Source organism: Benincasa hispida, chromosome 8 (assembly GCF_009727055.1).
Source record: "Benincasa hispida cultivar B227 chromosome 8, ASM972705v1, whole genome shotgun sequence".
Taxonomy (NCBI): Eukaryota; Viridiplantae; Streptophyta; class Magnoliopsida; order Cucurbitales; family Cucurbitaceae; genus Benincasa; species Benincasa hispida.
This window is the reverse complement of record NC_052356.1, coordinates 6,822,278-6,840,110: the sequence shown is the minus strand read 5'-3', so window position 1 is coordinate 6,840,110 and position 17,833 is coordinate 6,822,278. Positions and strand designations below refer to the sequence as shown.

At 35.0% G+C, this 17,833-nt stretch overlaps 1 long non-coding RNA gene across 2 annotated transcripts; it reads right to left on the bottom strand.

The window, feature by feature from the left end:
- Positions 1–7,012: 7,012 nt before the first annotated feature.
- LOC120083619 lies at positions 7,013–8,299 on the bottom strand. 2 transcript variants are annotated; one of them, XR_005483481.1, is made up of 4 exons: positions 8,220–8,299; positions 7,984–8,139; positions 7,719–7,900; positions 7,013–7,629 (listed from the first exon to the last, which is right to left on the bottom strand). It is a non-coding gene; the product is annotated as an uncharacterized LOC120083619 (long non-coding RNA). The 2 variants fall into 2 exon arrangements; XR_005483480.1 differs by having other exon boundaries at positions 7,719–8,139.
- Between the last annotated feature and the right edge of the window lie 9,534 nt (positions 8,300–17,833).

Sequence of the window (17,833 nt, the reverse complement as noted above, 5' to 3'; positions counted from 1 at the left end):
CTCATACATTTAGCCAATTATATCATATATAATTAACTAGTCCATATTATATCATATCAAATCGAACTTCCTCTTGTCAATTTGAACATTTCAAATTAACCCAAACACTAGTTCTCAACTTTATCCAAAGCTACCCAGGGGCACCTAATGGACCCGTGGCTCGATGCTCCAACAATCCGTGAATAGCTGACTAAACTCTTTAGCCACGAGATCCACCATCCGTTAACTGTCAGACATTCCACTAAAGACCAACCAACTGAACTCTTCTTACCACAGATATATTTCTGTGTCCCATCGGATATTAACCAAGTCATGAGTACTGATTGACCCTTCAACAGATGCTCAGTAAGTACAGGGCCAAATTAGTTTGCCTGTCTGTAGTCACATTCCTCACTCCTTAAGTACCACTGTTCCTCTAATGACAATACCAACATAGTCCAAATATGTGTGAACACCTCCGGGCAAGAGAGGTGTGTGACGCCACATGTTTAAGCCCCGGAATCAGCCCTTTAAGGAGCTATCTATCTACTTACCCCACTCGGGGAAGAGTGAATTCCATCTGTTGTTAGCTGAGTTCCCCTATACTCCCAATCAGAAGGAAACCCAAAATGGCTAGTTTGAATCGGCGATCTGGACCACTCGCACCCATACAAATCAAAGACCGCCCTCAATGACGCAGGAGTTCCTCAACTCACTCAGGATTGAGTCATTGTTACCTATGGTCATCCTAGTGAGTGAATTCTCTGTCATGATACGGTGTTATATAACGTTAACACATCTCTCTCCTTTATACATTATTTTGGAGGAAATTAGATATAAATATGATTTATATCAAGTAGAAGAGAAAATACTATAGTAGATATGTGATATCAAACTATATGTTAAAAATATAATATGATTATATTTATTAATTAATTAGTTGATTAATTATATGATAATTAATCCAAATTTCACGTTCAGAAGTGGGTTAATGGGGCAACGTCGGTTATTGTAACCAATGAATTAAAATGAAAAATGTTTTCATTTTTGAATCATTTAATCGATCGCCCAAAAGAATTCGTGAGAGAGCGCGCGTTGGTGAACATCTAAACGATCGCTTACGTAAAACAAGAGCCTATACGATAGTCCTTTCCGCCTAAACGATCGTCTACCTCGCGCCTAAACGATCGCACGCTATTTCCTACACGATCGCATAGCTTCTCTAAATGATTGTATAGTGTGCCAATTTTGCTAAACCATCGTATACCTTTCCCTAAACGATCGTTTAGTAAATCCTACACGATTGTATAGCTCCTCCTAAACGATAAGCAGTCTACTATGCGATAGCATCTTTTTCCCTCCCACTTGCTTATCGCCTACACAATTCGTGTTTCCTCCTTCCTCTACCAAATTCACCAAAGACCACCCTTTGGGTTTTCACTCCGAGAATACCCGGGGCTCTTTAGTGGTGGTGTCATCCACGCGATGTTCGTGTTCGTGCGGTTGTTCGTGCTGCTACAATCAACGTTTCTGTTAGGCGTTGGTAGATCGCGTGGAGGTTTTCCGCTGCTGTGAGTGTCGAAGATGAAGATTGTCTTCAACTAGTATGGTACTCTTTCCCTTGTTATTTCGTTGTTCATAGCATGTCGATAATTAGTGTTTGTTTGCATAACTGTATGTTTTGAATGTGTAATGTGTATTTCGGTCACGGTGAGATCGGTGTGATCCGAACGTGCTCATGGAACTCTTCTGTAAGAGATCCTTCACTGGTATCTCTACCTAATGCAATGTAAGTCTGAAGCCCTTGACAAGTTGAAGGAGTATAAGTCTGAAGTTGAAAACTTGCTAGGTAAGAAGATAAAAACACTACGATCTGATCATGGTGGAGAGTATATGGACCTCGAAATCTATAACTATATGATAGAACATAGATTTACATCCCAACTCACGACCCTAGGTACACCTCAGCTGAATGGTGTATTGGAAAGGAGAAACAGAACCTTGTTGGACATGGTTCGGTCTATGATGAGTTATGCTCATCTTCCAGACTCGTTTTGGGGTTTTGCAGTAGAGATTGGATGTTATATTTTGAACAATGTTCCCTCGAAAAGTGCTTTTGAAACACCTTTTGAGTTGTGGAGAGGCCGTAAAGGTAGCTTACGCCACTTCAGAATTTGGGGGTGTCCAGCCTACGTGCTTGTGGCTAACCTGAAGAAGTTGGAACCGTGTCCGAAAGTTTTCCTCTTTATAGGCTACCCCAAGGAAACGAGGGGTGGATACTTCTATGATCCGAGTGAGAACAAAGTATTGTGTCAACAAATGCTATCTTCTTGGACGAAGACCACATCAGAGATCATAAACCACGAAGTAAGCTTGTTTTACATGAGATTTCTAGTGAGACCGAGTCTATTGAAAGTTCAACAAAAGTTGTTGAACAGACCGATAGATCAGTAAGAGTTATTGATGTCGATTCATCTAGTCAACCATCTCAAAAGTTGAGACTGCCTCGTCGTAGTGGGAGGGTTATGAACCCACCAGATCGCTACATGGGTTTGACTGAAGCCCAAAACATCATTTTTGATGATGGGGTCGAGGATCCATTGTCTTATAAGCAAGTAATGGAGGATGTTGATAAAGATGAGTGGATTAAGGCCATGAACAAAGAAATGGAGTCTATGTACTTCAATAATGTCTGGGAACTTGTAGATCAACATGATGGGGTAAAACCTATAGGGTGTAAGTGGATTTACAAGAGAAAACAAGGTGTAGATGGAAAGGTGCAGACTTTTAAGGCTAGACTCGTGGCAAAGGGTTATACCCAGGTCGAGGGAGTGGATTATGAGGAAACTTTCTCACTTGTTATCATGCTGAAGTCTATAGCCACATTTTATGATTATGAGATATGGCAAATGGACGTCAAGACTGTCTTTCTTAATGGCTCAACTAGAGGGGTTCATTGTTTGGCTTTGATTAGGAGACCATCTACCTGGCCCAACCAAAGATGTGGCACATTTTATGAGTAAGAGACCATCTACATGGCTCAACCAGAGGGGTTCATTGTTCCAGATCAAGAGCAAAGAGTTTGCAACCTTGATAGGTTCATTTATGGGTTGAAACAAGCATCTAGATCATGGAACATTAGATTTGACAGTCCAGTCAAATCGTTTGGCTTTGATCAAAACGTTGATGAGCCTTGTGTTTACAAGAAAAACATCAATAGCTCAGTAGCTTTCCTGGTACTATATGTAGATGATATCCTACTCATTGGGAATGATGTAGGTTTTCTTACTGATATTAAAAAGTGGCTAACCGTCCAATTCCAAATGAAAGATTTGGGAAAGACGCAGTATGTTCTAGGGATCTAGCTCTTTTGGGATCGTAAGAACAAGAGGTTGGCCTTGTCTCAGGCATCGTACATTGATCAAATGTTGATCAGGTATAGGATGCAAGATTTCAAGAGGGGTTTATTACCCTTTAGGCATGGAATCGTTTTGTCTAAGAATCAATGTCCTAAGAGACCTCAAGAGGTTGAGGAGATGAGACGGATTCCCTATGCTTCGACTGTTAGAAGCTTAATGTATGCAATATTATGTACTAGACCCGACATTTGCTATGCAGTAGGAATTGTTAGTCGTTATCAGTCCAATCCAAGATTAGATCACTGGACGGCGGTCAAAACGATCTTCAAGTATCTTCAGAGAATGAAGGACTACATGCTCGTGTATGGAGATAAGGATTTGATCCTCATAGAATACACAGACTCTGACTTTCAAACTGATAGAGATTCTCAGAAATCGACATCAGAGTCAGTATTCACTCTGAATGGAGGGGTTGTAGTGTGGTGAAGCATCAAGCAAGGATGTATCGCAGACTCCACTATGGAATTCGAATACGTAGCCGCTTGTGAAGCAACTAAGGAGGTTGTTTGGCTGAGGAAATTCCTTACAAATTTGGAAGTTGTTCCAAATATGTCTTTTTCGATCACTCTCTATTGTGATAACAGTGGGGCTGTGGCAAATTCGAAGAAACCTCGGAGTCATCGTAGAGGCAAGCATATAGAACAACAATATCACTTGATCAGGGAGATTGTGCATTGCAGTGCTGTAATAGTCATGAAGATCGCGTCGGAGCACAACGTTGTTGATCCGTTTACAAAGGCTCTCACGGCTAGCGTGTTTGAGTGTCATCTAGATAGTTTGGGTGTACGGGACATGCAGCATCTTGTCTAGGGCAAGTGGAAGATGATACTGGGGTATAGAGTATGTCCTAGTTTATTGTATATTGTACTTGTTTTTTCACGTATTGTACATTAGTCTCCTGAGGCATTAGGACAAGTGGGAGATTGTTGGGATAGGTGTCCTAATTCTCCCGGAGTCTCGTAGTTTGTAAACTTTGTACAAATTGTTATGAATAAAATAAGAGTTATTTTATTTTGCATTTACTTATATCCAATAAATAAAACTTCATGGTTATTGTATGTAAACTTAAACATGTATATGAGATATACAAGTGGATCATGCCTTAAGTAATAACCTAAAAGGTCTGTAGTATGAGGATATAGGAGGGATACCTTATCCTTGTGACACTACGGATACGACTCGCTTTGTAGAGATTTACAAGTGTTGTGAACTACTACAAATGGTCTGATCCTAACCATTCATGTGGAGACATGCGAGTAGAGTTGTCCTATACAAAGAGTTTGTATAAGACCGAACCATGAGATGATTCCTCTCTTTATATAACGTCGTTGATACTTGAGACCTACATCTCACCCAAACGACCATAGGTGACATGACCTTAATCCTGAGTGTTTTGGGAACTCCTGCCTTTGAAGACGGTTCTTTTATTAGTATAGGTGAGAGTGGCCAGATAACCAACTCAACAACCCTACCTTTTTGGGGATTTTCTGATTTGGGAGTTGGGAACTCAATTACACAAGATGGAATTCACTCCTTCCCCGAAGCAAGGGTAAGTAGATAGATTACTCTTTTAAGGGCTGATTTCGGATCTTGAACATAGTGGCCACATTCTTTGTTTGGAAGAGAGAACTAAGTAGAGGAATCAGTGGTACTTAAGAAGTTAAATATAACTACAGGAGAAAAATGGTTAATTGGCCCAGTTGTACATACGAGCGATCTATGAAGGGTTATCGCACTGTTGATTGGTTGATATGGACACAGAAATATATCTGTGGTGAGAAGAGTGCAATTGTTGGTCTTTAGTGGAGTGTCCGGCAGTTAACGGATGGTGGATCCTATAACTAAAGAGTTTAGCCAGTTATTCACGTACAATTGGAGCTTCAAGCTATAGGTTCATAAGATCCCCTTGGTAACTCAATGGATTCAAGTTGAGAATCAATTCTTGGAGTTAGTTTGAAGTATTCAAATTAACAAGAAGAAATTAAATTATATATGATATAATTGGTGTGATGTATGAGATACATCAAGTGGAGGATTAATGTAAATATGATTTATATTGGTACCATAAAATAGAAAAATAACTATGGTTTGTATGTTTTATGAGATGAAATATTAAAACTATAGGTTATAAATATAATATGGTAAGTTGGTTATCATATTTATTTATAATAATATTAATTATTTGATACTTATCTCTTTTTCTTTAATAACCAATTAAGTGGTAGGTTATTTGTGGTTTTATGGTAACCGTGAGATAAAAAGAAAAATGTATTCCTAATTTTGGAGAGTTGCCACTTTCAGAAAGTAACTCACGTGAAAAGCTATCAAGTGAAAGTGCTTCACTAAGTGATAGCTATAAAGAGACTAAACGATTGTGCACATTGACTATATGATAGTTTATTCAGCTGGTCATAGCTAAACGATCGCATGGCTTTTGTCTATACGATAGGCTGTCATTTACTACACGATCGAGCACATCGTCTATACGATAGACTGTGTCATCTCCCACTTTCTCGATCGTATACACGATCATTGTCCTTTTGTCTCTTCCTCAAGCCAAGTTCATACAGAGCCCACAACTTCTTGATTCTCACACTGAGAATACCAAGGTAACCATTGTGGTGGTGTTCTCACTCAACTCGATTGTGTTCGAGGAGCTTTTGGTTGTTTGTGTTGCTCGTGTGGTGTTTATTGTGTTCATGTTGAGCACCAGTCGTTGCGTTCGAAGGCTGTATTGCTATGGATGCTTGTAGATTAATCAAGGGAGTTTGAAGAATGTTTCTTCAAATATATGCATACTTTATCCCTTGACTCTTTGTAAGCATGCTGTAATTTCGTGTTGTGCATAACCCATTAGTTTCTGTTTTGTGACTGTAATTGTTTATGTTCAATTTCGAATGGAATTTGGAACGATCCTTCCGCTGCTCATGGAAATCCTCGTGCTTGATTTCCTTCAAGTCTAATTTAAGTCGAGGATAAGTTATCAAGGCGATTAATGGTCAACGAATTGAGGTATTTTTATTTCCAAATCTCTTATGGGAAGAGGGGAAAGAAATCTCTAAAGCCAACGAATTAAAAGGAAGCCACAAAATTCAGTTTGAATAATTTAAAGAACATCAAATGGTTCCTTCCAATGAACTAGAAGGACGAAAGAAACATCAACGAATTATAAAAGATCTCTAGCATTATTGAGCAACATCAAATTAAAGAAACGATTATGAAAACACCTAATAATTCCTAAAGGTTTTCCAAACTCAATCTGTAGTTTTTCCCTCATTTTTTCTTCAATACTAAACGATAATTAATGGGGAAACCAAATGTATTAAATGGTATGTTCATGAGGAATACTAGAAAACTTTCCAAATGTAGTATATTCTAACAATCATCTGAGATGGGCACTCTCATCATGATAACACACTCATCATGATTCATATACATAGAAATTGACATACTCATAAACATAGGGTCACATAATAATACATCAACATGTTAGTTGTTACAATGTTAACACAACATTACAACATGCCTAAACATCCAATACATATATAACTAAACAACAGAAAGTGTTTATACCATAAGTAATAAATATGATTCACATAAAGCACACAACATGCTATCAAACAATAAATAAACTCTTCAAATAGAAATCCACTTATTTAAGAATTTTAAAGTGCTTTTAAATTATTTGAAAGACTCTTGAGATAATAAAACAATGATCTAAGGTTAGAACTTAAGCAGTGGACACATCCATCAAAATCATGTTTGGATTCTAAAATCTTGAATCCAAGTAAAACTGAATCAAACTTCTCCCGAGGTGAAAATGGTTTGAACCCATTTCTTTTAAGCCATTTTGGTTTGCACATTTCTACAAACACCTTGTATGCAAGCTGCAAAGTTCATAAAATTCTGCGAAGATCTTTAAATTTAAACAAATTCCAAGAATAAGCAATCCAAATAAGTACCAATTAAGTATTTCCATCCCACGAGCAATGAAATTAAAAGAAAAAACCCCATTCTTCTGAAGTTGCAAATCTCTAAGAGCTCATGGACTCTAGGCATTGGAATTAAGCATTAAACTTGATTGAAAATCTTACCTTAATCACGGGAAGTTTTCTAGGTTAAGCAATTGATGGTACTACAAGAAGAAAATGAAAAAGTAGCTGTTGATGGCTCATTGAAAGGAAGCAACCTCAACTGGAATTAAAGCACAATGAGAAGCAAGAATTTGGTCCTGCAAGATTGGTAAATGTAAATGAATACATTAACCTTTCAACTGGATGCGGTGGTGGGAATCCAACTCAAACAAGATGTTGAAACTACCATATCTGATCCGAAAAAGCTCTAATGGAAAATGGAAGCATAGAATGCTCTATCTAATCAGGTTGGGTTTTTGTGGTCATATTCAACAATACCCTCGTCCCAACTGATAACAGCGTCGCTGTTCTCCCACTCTTCAACTGCTTCTACAATGGACTTTGTCCCACCTGACCCACCAATATAGCCTTCATGCAAACATGAAATGCCATTAAGAAGAAAATGCAAGCAATTAAATATCGAGAAAACGAAAGTCCCAAAGCATTCATACTTCCAATGTATCATATAAACACCAACATCGAGGCCATTTTCCGAAGGTCGATTATAGATCGTTCTCAACTGGGTTTATGATTGAGACGAGGAAGGTGAGAGAGAAGGTGGATTAGTAACTGAATGTGAGTCACCGTCCAAGTCCAAGTTTGATTGACTAAAACCAAATAGTCAAATAACAACGATATAAGAAGATGAACAAGAAACTCTTACCGGAAAGCAAGATAAGCACCTTACCCGAAAGGAATCGGCAACCAGGGTGAATAATTTGACAACGGTGTGAAGGTACCGGCGACAACATGAAGAGGAACTAGTCTTGGAAATGTCCTAGAACTTGCAATTCATGTTAAACATTTTATTTATCAATAAAATATTATTAACTTATTCAATAAAGTTGTTGATTTTGCTTTCTATTATGAAAATCCAATAAACATATTCATGGTTATAGTCTGAATATTTAACTTTATGTGATGACATAAACAGGATCAAGTTAATAGTATATAGCCTAAATAGTCTAATAGGTATATGGATGAAATTAGGTATCTCATCCTAGTAACACTATTGGATGCGGCTCAGTCTGTAGTTGTTACAAGGAGTTGTAAAGTGCTACAAATGATGTGATCCACAGATCGCTCATGTAGGGACATGTGAATGGGGGCATTCTATGCAATGAACTTGCATATAGACTGGACCACAAAATAGTCACTTTTCTTTATAACGACTGTTTACTGTTAAAACTGACTATTTCATTATTAAGTAACCTAGATTAACTCGATCTTAATCCTGAGATAGCTATGAACTCTTATTTGTTTGGGATTATCCTTTTATCTGCATGGGTGAGAGTAGTCCAACAACATTGCTCAATAAGCCTTCCATTTTTAGGATAAGACCGGATGAATAGCTAGGGACATAGTCCTGCAAGATGGAATTCACTCCTACCCGATTTAGGGTTAGCAGATAGGTTGTTTTCTTAAGTATTGATTTCAGTTCTTGAACAATCGGGACCCTGCCTTCTCATGATAGAGAAAGAACTTGATTCATAGGTATTATGAATCAAAATTGTTCATTAGAGGGTCAATAGGAACTTAAGAAACGCGATTTATTCACAGGGGTAAAACGGTGATCTTGACGTAGCTGTAATTACGAAAACTTGTGAAGGATCGACTTACTGATCAGGTTATATCAATGGTTATATCAAGTGGACATAATATATCTACAGTGAGGGGAGTTCAACTATGGGCTATAGTAGAGTGATCCATTAGTTAACGAATAGGGGGTTAATTCGGTATAATGAGTTTAGCCCATTAATCTCGGATATTGGAGCCCATGATCTGTAGGTCCGCGAGGTCCCCTTCTAGCTCGTAAATTGATTAGCTTTAGAGTAGCATGATAAGTTAATTTGAAACGTTCAAATTTGAATGAAATGGAATAGAAGAATTTATATTTAAATATGATTTAAATATATGAAGGTAGATTTGTGTAAAAATTAATTTAATATTTGATATTAAATTAATTATAATTATTTANTTAAATATATGAAGGTAGATTTGTGTAAAAATTAATTTAATATTTGATATTAAATTAATTATAATTATTTAAATAATTATTTATTAATTTATGAAATTAATTTTATAAAATTAATAATATTTTCAATTTTAAAATCAAATTGATTTTGAAATCATTTTTTGGAAAATTGAAAAATTATAAAAACTTACACAAAATGGGAAAATGGGTTTTTCCATTATCTTCTTCAACTAGCTCACACAAAAACCATTCATATTTGCTTCATTAATTCCAAGCATGAGCTGCATCTCATGCAGCCATCTTCTTTACATGTTAACCTGCAATAAATAAAGAAGATTGGAATGGAATTAAGACGTGCATTCAAAGAGGTTTTTGGAAAAATTTGTGCTGAAGAAAGAGTTCTTCAAACGGGTTGATGCAGTGAGCTTCTCCCAAGTTTTCTTTTCGTTCAAGATGTTCTTGAGTCCTACAACTCATTCTAAAGCTATAAAAGGATAGTGGGGAAGATCTTGAGATTGTTCACGACAAGTTTTGGAGAAGAAAATAGCTGAGAATCAAGATCTTGAAGAGTTCTACAAAGGTATAACTTCAAAACCTCTTATATTTAATGAGCATGCTTTAGTTTCTGCCAAAATTAATGAATTAGAGTGTTTATTGATCGTTGTTATTTTCGTTGCATGCTGATATACTCTTACACATTTCAACTGTGAGAGAGAAAGTCCTTTTTCACTTCAGCACGTGAAATTTGGAGAGGCAATGCCTCTGAACTCCTTTTATCTTTGCTTAAATAACCCTTGACATAACATGACAAGTATTGTGTAGTATGAAAAAAATCCAAACAAAACACCAAACTTCCACTTTTTTTAATTGTTATTGATGTTTATAAAGCATCAAGTAAAAACGAAATGAAAAAAATCCGGAATTTTCTGCCAACCTTCACTTTTTGTCATTATCCTTGACGTTTTTCATCAAGTTTACATATTACTTGATGTTTTTTTTACTCAAAACTTCCAAACGTCAAGTAATATAGTTTTTTGTAGTAGTGTTTGTACCATTGGTTTTGATACTTAGAGAACTCTTCATTTTATGCTACTTGTGTGAGAGTGTGCACTTACACTTAGAACTGCTCGTCGTTGCTCAGTTATCCGTCCACTTCAATTACCCTAACCAAAAATTGGCATAGAAAAAATCATTATAAAGAAATTATCAGAAAACAAGTAGAGTTTTCAAAAAAAAAAAAAAAAAAAAAAAAGAGAACCAAGATCTCGTCTAATAAGCATTTGGTTTTTAAAAATTAATTAGCTTGTAAAAACTACTTCTGTTTATTGATTTCTTTATTTTGTTATCTACTTTTCATGAGTTTTTTAGAAAATCAAACCACATTTTGAAAACCAAGAAAAATAGTTTTTAAAAAGTTGTTTTTGTTTTTTAATTTTGACTAAAAATATAAGTATTCTTAAAAAAATGTAAAAACCATAGTACGAAATTGAGGATAAAACAAACCTAAATTTTAAAAACATAAAACTAAAAATAAAATTATTACCTTACTGGATTACAATTTTTCTTTTAGTTTTTTGTTTTTCAGAATTGTTTGTTTCCTTACCCCTTTTATGTTTGTAAGCTTTTCATATTCCTTAAAACTACATTTGATTTCTAAACCAAATCTTTTTTTAAAAAAAATAATAAAATTACTTTTGTTAGGTTTCATAATGTTACTTCATTTTCTAAACCGTTTTAAAATAAATAGATAAATATATATATATACACAATAGTGTACGAAAACGACGAGAAAAAGTAATGTTTATAACTTTAATATTTGAAAATAGTAGGAAAAAAACGAATGTGGTCAAACAAGGCCTAAACAATTTATTTTCAAACTCCATGAAATCTTGCAAAATAAGACTATTGTAGTCATAAATTTTTTAGAGTAAAAACATGATTTACTTTCCCTTAGATTTCATACCGTTCTTTTCTTATGATTATAAACCACATAACTCATTTGAAATTCATCACAATTCGGAATAACCTAACAAAATAAAGATAAGGGACTAAACGCGACAAACTTTAAAATAACAAACTTAAGTTTAGAAGCTAAATCGTGAAAAATCTAGAAGTATAAGGACATTACACCGTTCCAAACATAGTATAACTAGTTAATATAATATCTTTGTAGAGTATTGTCCCCAAACAAGGCCCAAAGCCCACAGGAAGATCCAAGTCAAGGGAAACAGGGAGGTGGTATGAGGATCATGAAAGACTATGAGGTTCGATGCGGAAACACGGATCATGTCCCAGATTCAATTTTATAGAATTATAATTACAGAGAAATGCATTATGCATTTTACATAAATTTTACAGCATACTTTTGAATTAAATAGAGGGGGAGATTAGGGTTTGAAGATAACTTACCCTTGAAGAACCAATTAATCTTCACGAATTCCTTCTCCAACCAATCATGGACAATTCTCAGAATGTGAACACCGAAAAAAGCCCAACAATCACCAAATCACTATTTGGTTGGACACCACCAGAAGTGAGCCTTCTGTATTCTCCTTAGAGGTTGAGAATTACAGGAATTGTAGGCTCTGTTGATTTTGGGAGAGGGAGGAAGATTTAGAAGGAATTGTGAACACCGAAAAAAGCCCAACAATCACCAAATCACTATTTGGTTGGACACCACCAGAAGTGAGCCTTCTGTATTCTCCTTAGATGTTGAGAATTACAGGAATTGTGGGCTCTGTTGATTTTGGGAGAGGGAGGAAGATTTAGAAGAGAGATATTTTTCTAGGAGAATTCTTCTGAGACCAAAAACTCACAAATACCCTTATGATAATCTTCTGTGAAGAAAATGAAAAAGTAATCGTAAAAACTTCCACTCACACAAATGATAATGAGAGAAAATAGAGGGAGGGAGTAACAACACTCTCCTTAATTAAATTCAAATAATTTAATAAATAAAATTTAATATATATATATATATATATATATATATATGTATGTATGTATGTATGTATATGTGATAACTAACTTATCATATAATATATATTAAACTATTTGTTATATCGAATATAACACAACCTATAGTTTTATATAATATCAAATACAATATAATCTATAGTTTGAATTCTTTCGATCATTCATGCTATTTAATGTTGGGTTATTTGTCCTAAAACTTGTAGTTTATAAACTTTAAACATATTCTATTCACAATAAAGATATTGTCAAGATTTGTTTAATAAAGTTTTGAATATGTAAATTGCATTTATAGATTCCTAAATCCAATAAACTAATGAACCCATGGTTATAACATGAATACTTAATCTTTATGTAGAGACATAAAAGAGGATCAAGTTTTAGTATATAGCCAAAACGGTCTATAAGTATATGGATAGGGTTGGGTACCTTGTCTTGAGGACACCATGGATGTGATCCATTTTGTATATTGATACAAACAATGTAATCCCAAAGTTATTCATGTAGAGACATGCGAGTAAGGACATCCTATGCAAAAGATGTTTGCATAAGATCGGACCACAAAATAGTCACTTTTCTTTATAACAACCGTTTACTGTTAAAACTGACTATTTCAATTCGATGACCTAAGGTAACTTGATCTCAATTCTGAGCTAACTATGAACTCCTATTTATATGGGACTATCCTTTAATCTGCATGGGTGAAAGTAGCTCAACATCGCCGCTCAATAAGCCTCCCATTTTAGGGGTAAGACCGAATAGATAGTTGGGACATAGTCTTGCAAGACGAAATTCACTCCTACTCATCTTAGGGTTAGCAGATAGGTTGTTCCCTTAAGTACTGACTCTAGGTCTTGAACAAAGGGGCCCCACTCTTCTATGGCTGAAAAGGACTTGGTTTATTGGTAGAACCATAAACCAATTGTTCAATAGAGAATCAGTGAAGACTTAAGAAGCAAGATGTATTGTAGGGGTAAAACGATAATTTTGACCTAGTTGTAAATACGAACAATCTGTGAATGATCGATTTATTGATTATGGTTAAATCAAGTGGACAGAAATATAACTAAATGTGGAGATGCAACTACTGAGCTCATGATCTATAGGTCCATTAGGCCCCTCTACTAGCTCGTAAAAGGATTAAACCTTAGAATAGCATGTTGAGAGAATTTGAAATATTCAAATTCGATTTAGGGTTTGGATTATTATATTCAATATAATTAAACTTTTAATTAACAAATTAAACGGTTTTGGAGAGTTGAAAATATTTAAATGAGATTTAAATATTAATTTTATGAATAGGGATTCAAGTTTGGATTAGGTGTTTTATTAATTTAATATTTGATATTAAATTGATTAATTAAATTAGTTTAGTTATTTATTTAAAATAATGTATTTAAATAATTTTGAAATTTTTTATTTTAAATTTAATTTATTATGTTTTTTATAAAATAAAATTAAATTAAAAATGTAAATTATGGAAAAGTGGGATTTTTCCCCCTTTTTCCATTTACCTCCACCTATTCCACTCATTTAGTGGATGATTGAGTGTCAATCTCCCACATTATTCATTTTGCATGTTCATATTACATAAATACAAGTTGATTTGAAGTGAAATTCATGCATGCAATTTGAATTGCTAAAGTTAATTTTCTAAAAAATACTCTCTTAACTTTAAAAGTTCATCCCAAAATCCCTCTTAATTGGGTTCCACCACCCAATCTAAGAAAAGGCTTTTGTGGTAGTCTATTTCAAGGATTAAAGAAGAATTTTGTGGAGGATTGAAGTTCTAAGGGATTCATCAAAAGTTGTAGTCTTGAAACCCCATTTCTGATTTTTCGATGAACATGCATGTTAATCCATTAAAATTGATGCAGTGATCCTAATAGCTTCAGTGTATTGAATGTCAACTCCATCATTTAATATAAATCAAACTTATATTAAACTTAACTATATGAATCTAATACATATAATTACTATTTGAATCATATTCAAATATTTATTTTCTCTCAAATAAAACTTTATATTATAATGTATTAAATATATTATATTAATTATATCACATATAATTAATTTAAATTAATTATATCATAAATAATCAATTCCCTCAATTAATTTGAACAATTCAAATTAATCCAAAATTAATTCTCAATAATCCCAGTTGAACTACATAAGGGACCTTATGGACTTGTAGATTAAAGCTCCAATGGTACTTGAATAATTAATTAAACTCATTTAGTTAAATTACTCAACATCTATTAACTATTGGTCACTCCACTAAAGACCGACAGTTGTATTCTTCGCACTACAGATATATTTTTGTGTCCATTGGATATAACTAGTCAACAGCATGATGATCTTTCACAAATTGCTCGTAAGTCCAACTGGCCAAAATTACCGTTTTGCCCCTTTAGTTACATCTAACTCCTTAAGTATCACTGATCCCTCTAATGAACAATAAGTCATAGTCTAACTATGACCATACCCTTCTCAGATCAAAAAAGGGTGTGGCGTCACATTGTTCAAGCCTCGGAATCAGTCGTTAAAGGAGCAATTTATCTACTTACCCCAACATTAGGAAATGAGTGAATTTTTTCTTATGTAGTTGTGTTTCCAACTCTACATTCAGACGAATCCCCAAAATGGTAGGCTTATTAAGTCGGTGATCTGGCCACTCTCACCCAGACAAATCAAAGGATCACCTTCATAGGTAAGAGTTCACAACTCACTCAGGATTCAGGTCATGTCACCTATGGTCATCCTGGTGAAATGTAAGTCTCTACTGTTAATAGTGTTATATAATGAGACTAATCATTTTGTGGTTCAGTCTTATACAAACCCCTTTGTATAGAACACCCTCACTCATATGTCTCTACATGAATAATCAAGATCAGATCATTTATAGCACTTTACAACAATTGTAACATCTATAAAGTGGGTCGTATTCGTAGTGTCACCAGAATAAGGTACCCAACCTTATCCATCTGCTACAGACCATTTAGGTTATCACTTAAACATGATCTACCTATATGTCTCTAGATACATGTTTATGCTACAAAAGATAACCTCGGATGTTAGTTTATTGGTTTTGTGGGTTAATGTTACTAAATGTCAAATAAAATACCTCAAATTTTATTAAATAAATAAATGGTTTGTACATAACAATTACAAACTACATGACCCATGAGATTTAGGGCATCAAACCTAACTATCTTCCACTTTTCCTAAAGTTAATCAGATGTACATCATAAAATTCACACTGATATAAAAGTACACAAAACAAGAAACTACGACATAAATTGCATCCAATACAAAATCTCCCACTTGCCCTAGACTAGATATAGCATGTCTCGTAGACCTATACTCTGCAGGTGACCCTCAAACACCATAGCTGTGACGGCCTTTGTAAATTGATCAACAACATTGTGCGCCGAAACTATCTACATGACGATCATGTCCTCTTAATGCATAATCTCTCGAATGAGATGATACTTCCGCTCTATGTGCTTCCCGCATTTGTGACTCCTAGGCTCTCAGAAATTAGCCACAACACCATTATTATCACAATAAAGGGTGATGAGCTTAGACATGCTTGGAACCACAACTTTCTAAGCTACACAGCTTCGAAGCTGCTACATACTCAGCCTCCATAGTGGAGTTAGCTATGCACATTTGCTTGGTGCTTCTTCAGACTATAGCCCCTCTGTTAAAAGTGAACAATGATCCTGAAGTGGATTTTCTAGAATCCTTATCAGTCTGGAAATTAGAATCTGTGTATCCTGTAAGGATCAAATCCTTAGAACCATACACGAGCTTGTCGTCCCTCATTCTCTGAAGATACTTGAGGATATTCTTAATGGCGATTTAGTGATCAAATCTTGGATTAAACTGATATCTACTGACTATCTCCACCGCATAGCAAATGTCAGGTCTAGTATATAACATTGCATATATCTTACTACTAACAGGCGATGCATAGGGGATCCGTCTCATTTCCTCAACCTCTTGAGGTGTCTCAGGACACTGTTCCTTAGACAAAATAACTCCATGTCTGAAAGGGAGCAAGCCTCTCTTGGAGTTCTGGATCAAAAACTTGACAAACATCTTGTCAATGTATGATGCCTAAGACAGGACTAACGTTTTCTTCTTTCAATCTCTAAATATTTGAATGCCCAAACCAAATTGCGTCTCTCCCAAATCTTTCATTTGGAATTGGGTCGCTAGCCAATTTTTAATTTTAGTCAATAGACCTACATTATTCTCAATGAGTAGAATATCATCTACATATAACACAAGAAAAGCTACTAAATTGTTGATGATTCTCTTGTAAACACAAGGTTCATTAACATTTTGATCAAAGCTATAAGATTTGATTGCAGTATCAAATCTTATGTTCCAAGATTGAGAAGCTTGTTTTAATCCATAAATGGACCAATTAAGCCTACAATCCTTTTGCTCTTGACTTTGGGTTATGAATCCCTCAAGTTGCTCCATATATATGGTCTCCTTAAGATTTTCATTCAGACAAGTAGTTTTGACATCCATTTGCCAAATCTCATAGTCATATGAGGCAATGGACAGGAGTATCCAAATAGACTGTAAAATGGTAACAGGTGATAAAGTCTCCTCATAGTCGACTTCCTCAACTTGGGTATAACCCTTTGCCACAAGTATAATCTTGAAGGTTTGCACCTTCCCATCAGCACCCCGTTTTCTCTTGTAGATTCATTTGCAACCAATAAGTTTAACCTCATCTGGTTTTGATCTATAAGATCCTAAACTGAATTGAAGTACATAGACTTCATTTCGAGATCCATAGCTTTGATCCATTCATCTTTGTCAACATCCTCTATTGCCTTCTTTTAAGACAATGGATCCTCAACATCTTCGTCAGCTATGATAGCTAGGATTTCTATTAAACTCATATAACGAATAGGTGGATTCGCAAACCTTGCACTACATTGAGACTTCCTCAATGTTTGAGGTAGATGTGACTTACTAGATGAACCAACTTCAATAACTCTTGTTGAGATATTGGGTTCTTCAATAACTCTTATTAAAGGTTCAGTAGTTTTACTGGAAAGTTCATTTAACATTATCTGACTATGGGGTTTATGCTCCCTTATATGGCTCTCTTCTAAAAAGGTAGCGTTTTTTTTATACAAACACTTTATTATCTTTAGGATCGTAGAAGTAACCACCTCTCGTTCCTTTAGGGTAACCTACAAATAGGCACAATTTTGAATGAGTTCCAATTTCTTAAGATATGCCTCAAGTACATATGTTGGGCAATCTCAAATTCTAAAATGGCATAAACTACCTGTACGAGCATTCCATAATTCCAAAGGTGTTCT